This window comes from Microtus pennsylvanicus, chromosome 17 (assembly GCF_037038515.1).
Source record: "Microtus pennsylvanicus isolate mMicPen1 chromosome 17, mMicPen1.hap1, whole genome shotgun sequence".
NCBI lineage: Eukaryota > Metazoa > Chordata > Mammalia > Rodentia > Cricetidae > Microtus > Microtus pennsylvanicus.
Window position 1 is genome coordinate 42276980 of NC_134595.1, and position 8438 is coordinate 42285417.

General features: G+C 50.6%; 1 protein-coding gene across 1 annotated transcript in view; it reads right to left on the reverse strand.

Annotated features, from left to right (window-relative positions):
* Positions 1 to 3919, reverse strand: part of Serpine2 (serpin family E member 2) — a 57303-nt gene extending 53384 nt beyond the window's left edge. Inside the window, exon 1 of the mRNA XM_075951511.1 lies at positions 3786 to 3919. The gene's annotated coding sequence lies outside the window, so the exon portion shown is untranslated. The remainder of the gene's footprint in view (positions 1 to 3785) is intronic.
* Positions 3920 to 8438: the final 4519 nt, after the last annotated feature.

The window sequence follows — 8438 nt, forward strand, 5'->3', positions numbered from 1 at the left end:
GACCTTAGCACATGCCGAGGGTTTCCACATCGAGCGTAAACCTCACGATGGGCCATGTCCTCTGCCTTTTAAGAGACACAATCAACCCAAGGTCATCTCCAGATACGAATCTCCAGAACTAATCCCAGTATCAGTTAACTTTCTGCATGTTTTATTCAGGCCAAAATATGTCCGCCAGCTGAAAGTGGTGTACTGGCCATCATTTTGTTATTTCTACACACTAAAGCAAAAGAGAGGCAAGCAAATAGATCGGAGACTCATGGGATCTCACAGCACAGAGAAGCCAACAGGACTGTGACTTGGTCAGAGCAGGACATGCAGAAATTAGGAATTGCCGGAGGCTCCCACTTGGATGCTTTGGGGAATTATGTAGCCATTAAGAAAGAAAGATAAACTTTGACTAATGAAGGACATATGGGGTGGGCATACAAGCTAAAGTCAGGGGCTGATAAGATAGCTTAGATCGGGGGTTCGCAACCTGGGGGTTGCATGTCTGATACCCTGCACAGCAGATATTTGTATTATGATTCAGACCAGTAGCAAAATTACAGTTATGAAGTAGCAACACAATGGGGTCACCACAGCATGCAGAACTATATTAAAAGGTCGCAGCATTAGGAAGGTTGAGAACCACTGGCTTAGACGATACCGTGCTTGTCACCCAAGCCTAGGTACAGGTATGTGAGTTCAATCCCCGGACTAAGATTCAAAAATAAAGAGCAGGGTGGTGTGTACTCGGAATCCTAGGGCTGAGGAAGCAGATATTGGAGGATCCCTCAGGCTCATGGGCCAGCCTAGTCTGCTGTGGAGCTCCAAGTCAGTGAGAGACCTTATCTCAAACCCAAACAATAAAACCAAGCCGGACAGTACATGCATGTGAGCGCATACATGTATAGCTGCACACAACACGCAAACACATAACCTCGGTCTCAGAGCTCCAGGCTGGCAGCTAGTGTAAGAGAATACTCTTAGCTCAGGTGGGAACCTAAAACTCACTTCATAAAGGTGGTAAGTGAAACTGGGAAATTGGTCCAGCCAAAGGCTCAACAGACAGCATTAATTCGGGAGAGGCAGAGTATTGGAAAACCACAATGAGCAGAAAAGATGACAGCCAGAAAACCAGAAGGGAGGAAGCTGTAGAAAGCCATGGGAGACAGCGCCTGGTGTCTAATGCCAGAGGCCAGCTGGGCACCCAGGAGATGGCAGAGGCCCGCTGGGCACACAGAAGACGGCAGAGGCCAGCTGGGCACCCAGGAGATGGCAGAGGCCCTCTGGGCACACAGAAGACGGCTCATACAGGAAGTTCTAGGTTCTTCTCTTCTGGGGAGACTTGCAGGGTCTGAAGGGAGACTTGGGACATGGCAACTAATTTAAGAATCATGGAGTGATCTGGTGATCACCAGAAATGCCAAAAATAAGGGAAGTTAGAGCACTGCGAAGTTCCTGCTGAAGCAGAGCGGGCTTCGTAGTGAGAGAATGACCAGAAGGTAAGAGAGAGGAGTACAATTCCTGAGCGGAGGAAGGCTTGGGATGCATGGCACAGCTGGGGACATTAGTCACTGACACAAGGAGCCTTTTCTCTTATCTTCTGCAAATTCCCAATTCAACTTGATTATTTTCTCTGCCATTCTACCCCCACAGTATTTACCACAGATATGCTTTCCTGTCTTTTTCTCCCCAGTATAAGAATGATAATCCCAGGAACGCAAGGACCTGCTCTATTTAGCAAAGGTGAAAAGCGTCGAAAGGAAATGTAAGGCACACGGGGGCCTGGAGAGACCGCACAGAGGTGTGAGTAAATACGGAAACGCTTAGAGGAGGCACAGAAGTAACGCATGGAGCAAGTCTGGTGGCCTTTACTTTCCCAGGGGTATAGGCCATTGTGCCACCTGTAGAACCTGATCGTATGGAAAAACCCTCTGTGTTGAAGACTACAATGGAAGAGCAAGTTTGTAGCCTGGGACAGTAGGAGGAGCTTAAGGTTTCAAGACGCTGGAATGTGTGAGTGCAGGCACGTTTGTGTGCGTGTGTGTGTGTGTGTGTGTGTGTGTGTGTGTGTAAGTGCGTGCGCATGTGCACGTGTGTGTGTTTGTGTGTGTGTATACGTATTTGCGCAGGCGTGTGAGCACTCACGTTGTTTTTGGGACAGGTCTGTCTATGTACCCCTGGCTGACCTGGAGCACACTATGTAGATCAGGTTCACGGCATCCCTGCTTCAGCCTCCTCCCGGTTCCTGACAGAGCAGGAGCGCCTCCAGGTGAGGGCAAGTCTTGAACATGTTTAAAGCACTGTGTAAAGGGAGCGGGTGGAAACCGCTGGACCTGAGACAGCCACGGAAGTGAGCCTGCAGCACCACAACCACAGGAGGAAGAAAAGGCCGACGTCCCCAACCTCGTGACAGAAGGACTCCAGGAAGAGGGCAGCAACAAGGAGCGGGGCCAGGAGCCTGGCCAGGTCCCCGTCTCACTTCCAACTCTTCCATCTTGGGCTGTTTCTGACTACTGCCAAACCCTCTATGTGCGAAGCTGAAAACTGACATCCTTTGGCGATTCAGTAATTCCTGTCTTTTCAAAAACTGTGCTAATATGTCAAGTTCATGGGGGCGGGGTGGAAAAATTTTCTGCTTGGATTCTTTTAAAGAAAGAAAGATGACATCGTCTCATGACCTTCAGGAGTCACCCTTCCCTGAAAAAAAATTTCAAACGCTATTTTGAAAAACAGTCAAAACTCCGGGGGTTGATAGAAGCGTTATTGGTTGAATGTCTCCTGAGATTTTTTTTTCTCAAATGTTGCAAACGGCATATAATTACTGTTTCAGAGCCACAGAAAATGTTGAAAGCGCCTTCAGTTTCTAAGTGTGCTTTAGATACACAAAATCAGTAATGCTGACATCTCTCCCAGTTATCTGTATTCCCATTCTAATATAAAATCTCCAACGGCGCAAAATTATCAGATCAATTGTTCTAGAACAGTTCAGAGAAGTAAACTGCTTCCCAGCTTGAAAGAGAAAGTCAAACCTTCAAACACCTTTTTATGTTGATGCTAAATATAAGAACGTTCTTTGCAAAGTAGTCAAAGCAAGATCCAGCCGCGTTTGGAGATTTCTCAAGAGAGACACGCGGAGATTCTGTTTTGTTCATTAAAACACTAAAAATCCTCAACAGTACCTTCTCTAATACCTGAAGGTGGAGTGCTGTCTTATGTAATAGCAGCTTTCCCGCGGCTCATCTTGGGGGCAAATTAAATACCCAATTCCACCCAGGATTTCTGAGTACTTTCACCTTACCTGGACTCACTCTGCGGCCTCGCAATACCCTGGTCTACAGATGATGGAAATAAATAATAAATCGCAAAGAGCTGCTACTGTATAGTAGGGATAAGCCTGTTGCAAAGGCCAGTGTCCCCCAAGTCGCTGCCCACCTCCAAGCTGCGGAGGCAAAGGTAACAAGTGAGAACGGGTCTCCCGGTCCCTGTCCCGGGCATGCACAAGCAAAGTGCGGGGTCGGTGACACCCCTGAGTGCCCAGATGCCTCAGGTTCAGGGTCACGGTTTGCAGCCCTGCAGGACCCACCGCAGTCTCGCCGAGCTCGGCGAGCGTTCCCTCAGTCTCGGGCACACCTGAACGTCCCAAGCCTCGGGGGATAGGGACGCGAGATCCGGGCGCGCTCGCAGTCGTGGCTCCGGCGGCCCGAGAAAGTTCCCGCCCCGGCGCCCGGTCGCGGCGAAGCCCGGAGGACGGTCCCGGCTCTCCTCCCAGTGGCGGGGACCGCGCAGCCAGTACTCACCCGCCCTCGCTTGGATCCCCAGGTGGCGGTCGGAGCCCGGAGGGAGGACAGCGCAGCGGCGGGGACGCGTGCAGCCCGCGCTCCCGTGCAACCACAGCACTAGCCGACCGGGCGGCGCGGGGGCTTTATCTCCGCCGCCGCCGCCCCCGCCCCTTCCTGCCTCCCCCGCCCCCGGCCCGCCCCGCCCCGCCTTCCCGCCGCCGCCTTTGTGTGGCAGCCGGCCGCAGCGCCCCTGCACCGCAGGGGACTCCAGGACGCCCCCCCTGCCGGACCGCGGCGGCCGGACGCCGTCCCCTCGAGGGTGGGGGCGGTGTCCAGGTCCCCAGAAAGCGCCGGCCAGACGCGCCCGGCCCGAGGTGCGGCGCCAACCCGGGGTCGAGCTGCACGTGGGTCGACCAGATGGGCGTGTGGGGGAGTGGAGTGGGCGACACCGTAACCAGTGGTGTGTCCCTGGGACGCAGGACGAGTCGTCTTGGCTGCCCTCCCCCCTCCCCGGGCCCCATCGGAGAGAGAAGGGGTGCCCCGCGACAGCGTACAACCCTGCCGGTGATGGGGATTTCCGTGCCAGGACGCGGAGGTCTAGAACAGGTCCTCCGTCCAGGTGCCCCAGAGCCAACTTATCTCTGCTTAGGGGATGAGCTGACTGAGGGGCTCCTAGGCACAAGACAAGCAAGGACATCCAGGCAGCCGGCTTGTGGTGACAGCATGAGGTACTCTCAAACCTCTGGGAATCCAGGTCTTCTGAACCTATACCTTGTGCTCCTGAGACCTAGGGGCAGGAAACTGCTGCAGACCCGAGGCCAGCAACAGATGGCTGTCCTGCCCCATGGTTTCGCCTGGGTCTCCCGTTTCTGCCTTTTCAGCCCTCTCAACAGCCAGCTCAAGTTAGGTTTGTGGGGACCCAACTTTTGTGGTAATTTCTGTTGTCTTTGGTGCAACACCCTCCTCAGCAGGCCCCGCGTTTGGCCCCTGGTGGTAAATCTCCCTAGGCCCTGAAATAAACTGCAGCCACTGTTAAGAGTAACTCAAACCACTCCGGAGCCACATTGGTGCGGCTGTGCCCATGCCAGACCCCCACCTCCACCCCGTGTGTGTGTGTGTGTGTGTGTGTGTGTGTGTGTGTGTGTTTCACAGTTACTCTTGTAGGGACAAATGCTATGGGAGGTTTGTACTCCACCCCCCCCATAAGAAAATGCAATCACACGCAAAAAAAAGAAAACCCCTCTTGTTTCCCTACAGTTACAACAGTTTACAAATCCCATTTTTCTTTTTCCCTCTGTCACAAGTGCTCCTGAGAAAAGGCCCTCTCATTCTTGGGGTTACAAGTCAAATCTTATTTCCTCTGGGAAGCCTTTTTTGACTTCTGGGTTAAGGTCATTTCCCTCTGTTTCTTCATAAACCTCATGTGATTTGATCCCCCCTCCCCACCCGCCCCTGCATTACTTCTTTATACTGCCCCTCACCAGGATACATCACCAGTCACCAGAGAGCAGCAGAGAGAGACTAGCCTCATATGGTTCCCAGTCCAGGGCATCCCCTGGGCCCAGGGCGGTGTTCCACACTCAGCAATCGCTCAGAAATGTGTGTAGATGGGATACACAGATACAGGGAGCCTTTCAGCTGCGGTAATGACAGGCTTGTTGCTTGGTTTGCCTGGGAGGGTGGGCTGTGCACAGGCAGAATTTAGATGGGGTCTAGTGGGGGAGGTGAGAGAAGACAGGCCTGAGAGAAGACCCTCTCTGTTCGAAAATCCAAGAGCTGCCTTGCAGATGAGGGCATCAGGATCCTGGAGCTTAGGTAGCTAGGTGGTAGCACAAGGCCCTGGATTAGCCCAAGTGCTGTGGGTGGAAGGGGGGTATATAAGAAACTGCTAGAGACACAGACCTACTAGAACTGCGGGTGAAGAGAAACAAGCAGGGCTCCCTGTGTCCGCTTTGCTAACTGACGCTGCTAACTGAGGTAGTTTTAGGTGTGCGGTGGAGACCCTGTACACTTTGCCCAGCCTTTCTCGGGGGTGACATTTGCAAAGCTATTTCGTAATACCGCTCTCAGGAGGTTAACAGGGGTACGGTGGTTCGTATCTCACACACTGTTTGCAGTTCTAAAGTTTCCCTGAAGGTTTTGTTTTGAGAGAAATGCACAGACATGGAAGGATCTGAGTGTCTTGAAATGAAGCTAATGTCTCCACAGTTTCCTCTCTTCCCAGTTAGAGCATAAATAAGATCCAGACCAGCAGTTCTCAACCTGTGGGTCATGACCCGTTTGGGGGTCAATGGCCCTTTCACAAGGGTCGTATATCAGATATCCTGCATATCAGACATTTACATTACTATTCATAATAGTCATAAAATTATAGTTATGAAGTAGCAATGAAAATAATTTTCTGGTTGGGGTCACCACGACACGAGGAACTGTATTAAAGGGTGGCAGTGTTAGGAAGGTTGAGAACCACTGGTCTAGATTCTCCGTCTGTCAGATGTATTACTCAGCAGTCTTTAGGATGTGCCTCTTTTGTTTACATTTTTATGACTGACATTCACTTCCCTATTCGCCCCACTGTAGTGCCGAAGGAAGGTTTTGAGCAATGCTGTGCTTGTCTTCTCGGTTCTGAAATGGGACAGGATGCAGAGTTAACTAACACACTAAAGTCAGCCCAGCCATGGGTGCTTCTTTCTCCTTGGCCATTGGATGGGATGGACTGTGAACTTCCCCCAGAGGAAAGGCTTCTAAACAAAGCCTCATTCTGCCGGTGTGATCTGCCAGGAATACCAACGACCAACGACGTTTGTTACTGAGAGTGTGTGGCTGGCGTTGGCCTGACTTCCTCATGCCCACAAGGCAGGACAGTGTCAAGAACCCAGGGTACACTTTCTATGCAATTCATACTGCCAGGCACTTTGCCAGGGGCCAGAGAAGGTGTGTGCCTACATCTGCTGGAGGGCTCAAGCTGCAGATCTTCCTCCCAGCCTCTGACCACCCTTGTTGCAAGTGTATTTCTCACAGACATGCGCTTCCATGTGGTATGCCCTTGCCTTCTCTGTCTCCACTTCATCTGAGAAATGCAAATCCCTTAACTCCGACCTGGCCCTTTCTTCCCAACTTCACATTCACCGTAGGGTTTCATTTCATTCTTTGATTGCGTGGCTTGCCTTAATCTGCAGCTACAGCTTCAAGCTATTTATTCCTTTAAAATAAATAAATAAAAATAAAAAGTGACCTGGCATTTAGCCAGCTCTAGCCAGGGCTCTGAGTTTGGCTTTGTGTCCACAAGCTGCAGTCGGGAGAGACGCAAGAAATTCCCAAACAGAATAAAACAAATGATCTATTTAGTCTCGTTTCCTCTCTTGGATGGGGTCCAGTGCTGAGTGCCGTGGAATAAATGTGAATCCCCCGGCCCCACCTCCACTGCTCCCCCATGGACCCACATAAAGTGACCTTGTGTTTGAGTAAAAACTGTCTTTAGCTTCCAACTGGGTGATGGTGTTTTGTCTGGAAGACTGAGAGATTATGATGCTAAGAGAGTGACAGTTGCCTCTCTCCTGTCTACCCTCTATTTAAAAGATATTATATCCCAAAGCTGCTTGCTCCACACCATTACGGATGCAAATCCTGTTTTGTAAGCCTGTTCCAGCCCAGAAAAAGGAGGCCGGCTAGAACAGCTTACTTATACAATTACCTTCGGAGACCGTTGCACTGCCTTGTCCCTGTTGAGCTTATAAAAGACATTTGTTGTTTTATTTCCCTCTAAAGTTGGCTTTCAAGTAAATCCAATTTCCTTTCTGTAGCTTCTGAAACTGATTAAGCCTGAGAGTCGATTTGTTCTTTTTCGTTGTCTGCTTCTCACCCACAACTTCAGAGCGCAGGCATTGCTAAGTGCTAGGCTAGGTATCGCCTTGTCTTTAACATCTCACCAAACACAATAGAAGGTGTACATTTTGAGTATCATCGTGGTTCCTGTCACTTCAAGGACCCTACAGCTTCTTTAATCTCTGCTCAATGGATGCTGCCTGCCTACTTCCATGAGTTTCTTCAATCTAGCCACTTCAGTCTCCCCTCCCTCTTTCTCAGCTCTGACTCCATCCTTCTCTTCCCAAAGATGCCAGTAACGTTGGTAAACCCGGTAGGTTTTCATCATTCTGCACGATCTTCTGGCAGTATTAATTTTTTTGTGCTTTGCCCGTCTTTTGCAACTCTTCTAGTTCCTTTGCTTGCCCATGTCTTTCCCTCATCAAATTGTTCTCTTTGCTTAGGTGAAACTGACTGCCCTTGGCTTTGTGTTTTCTACTCTCCCAGAGTGGGATGCACACTGATGGTTTTGTCGCCAGCCGTTATCCATTCTTCCCATCTCTCTGCCTAGTGAAGCACTTCTCCTGCTTCCTGTACCATCTTGTTGGGAATAGAAGTCAGATTGCCCTTGCTTCCCCCTGGCTTAGGGGTGGGCGTGCAACCAAGTTAACTGGATTCCCTCCCAGTACTTTTGAGTCTTCCAAGGATTGGGAAGAGGAGCTAGGAGCCTGCTCATCCCTGCTTAATGAGATTGTGAGTTCTCATCTGAATCTCAGCACTGTCTTTGTCTCTGCTCTTCTGAATAAAAGCTGGGAAACATGTTCCTATGACCCCTTCTTACTTTATAGGAACATTTATTCCTGTTGT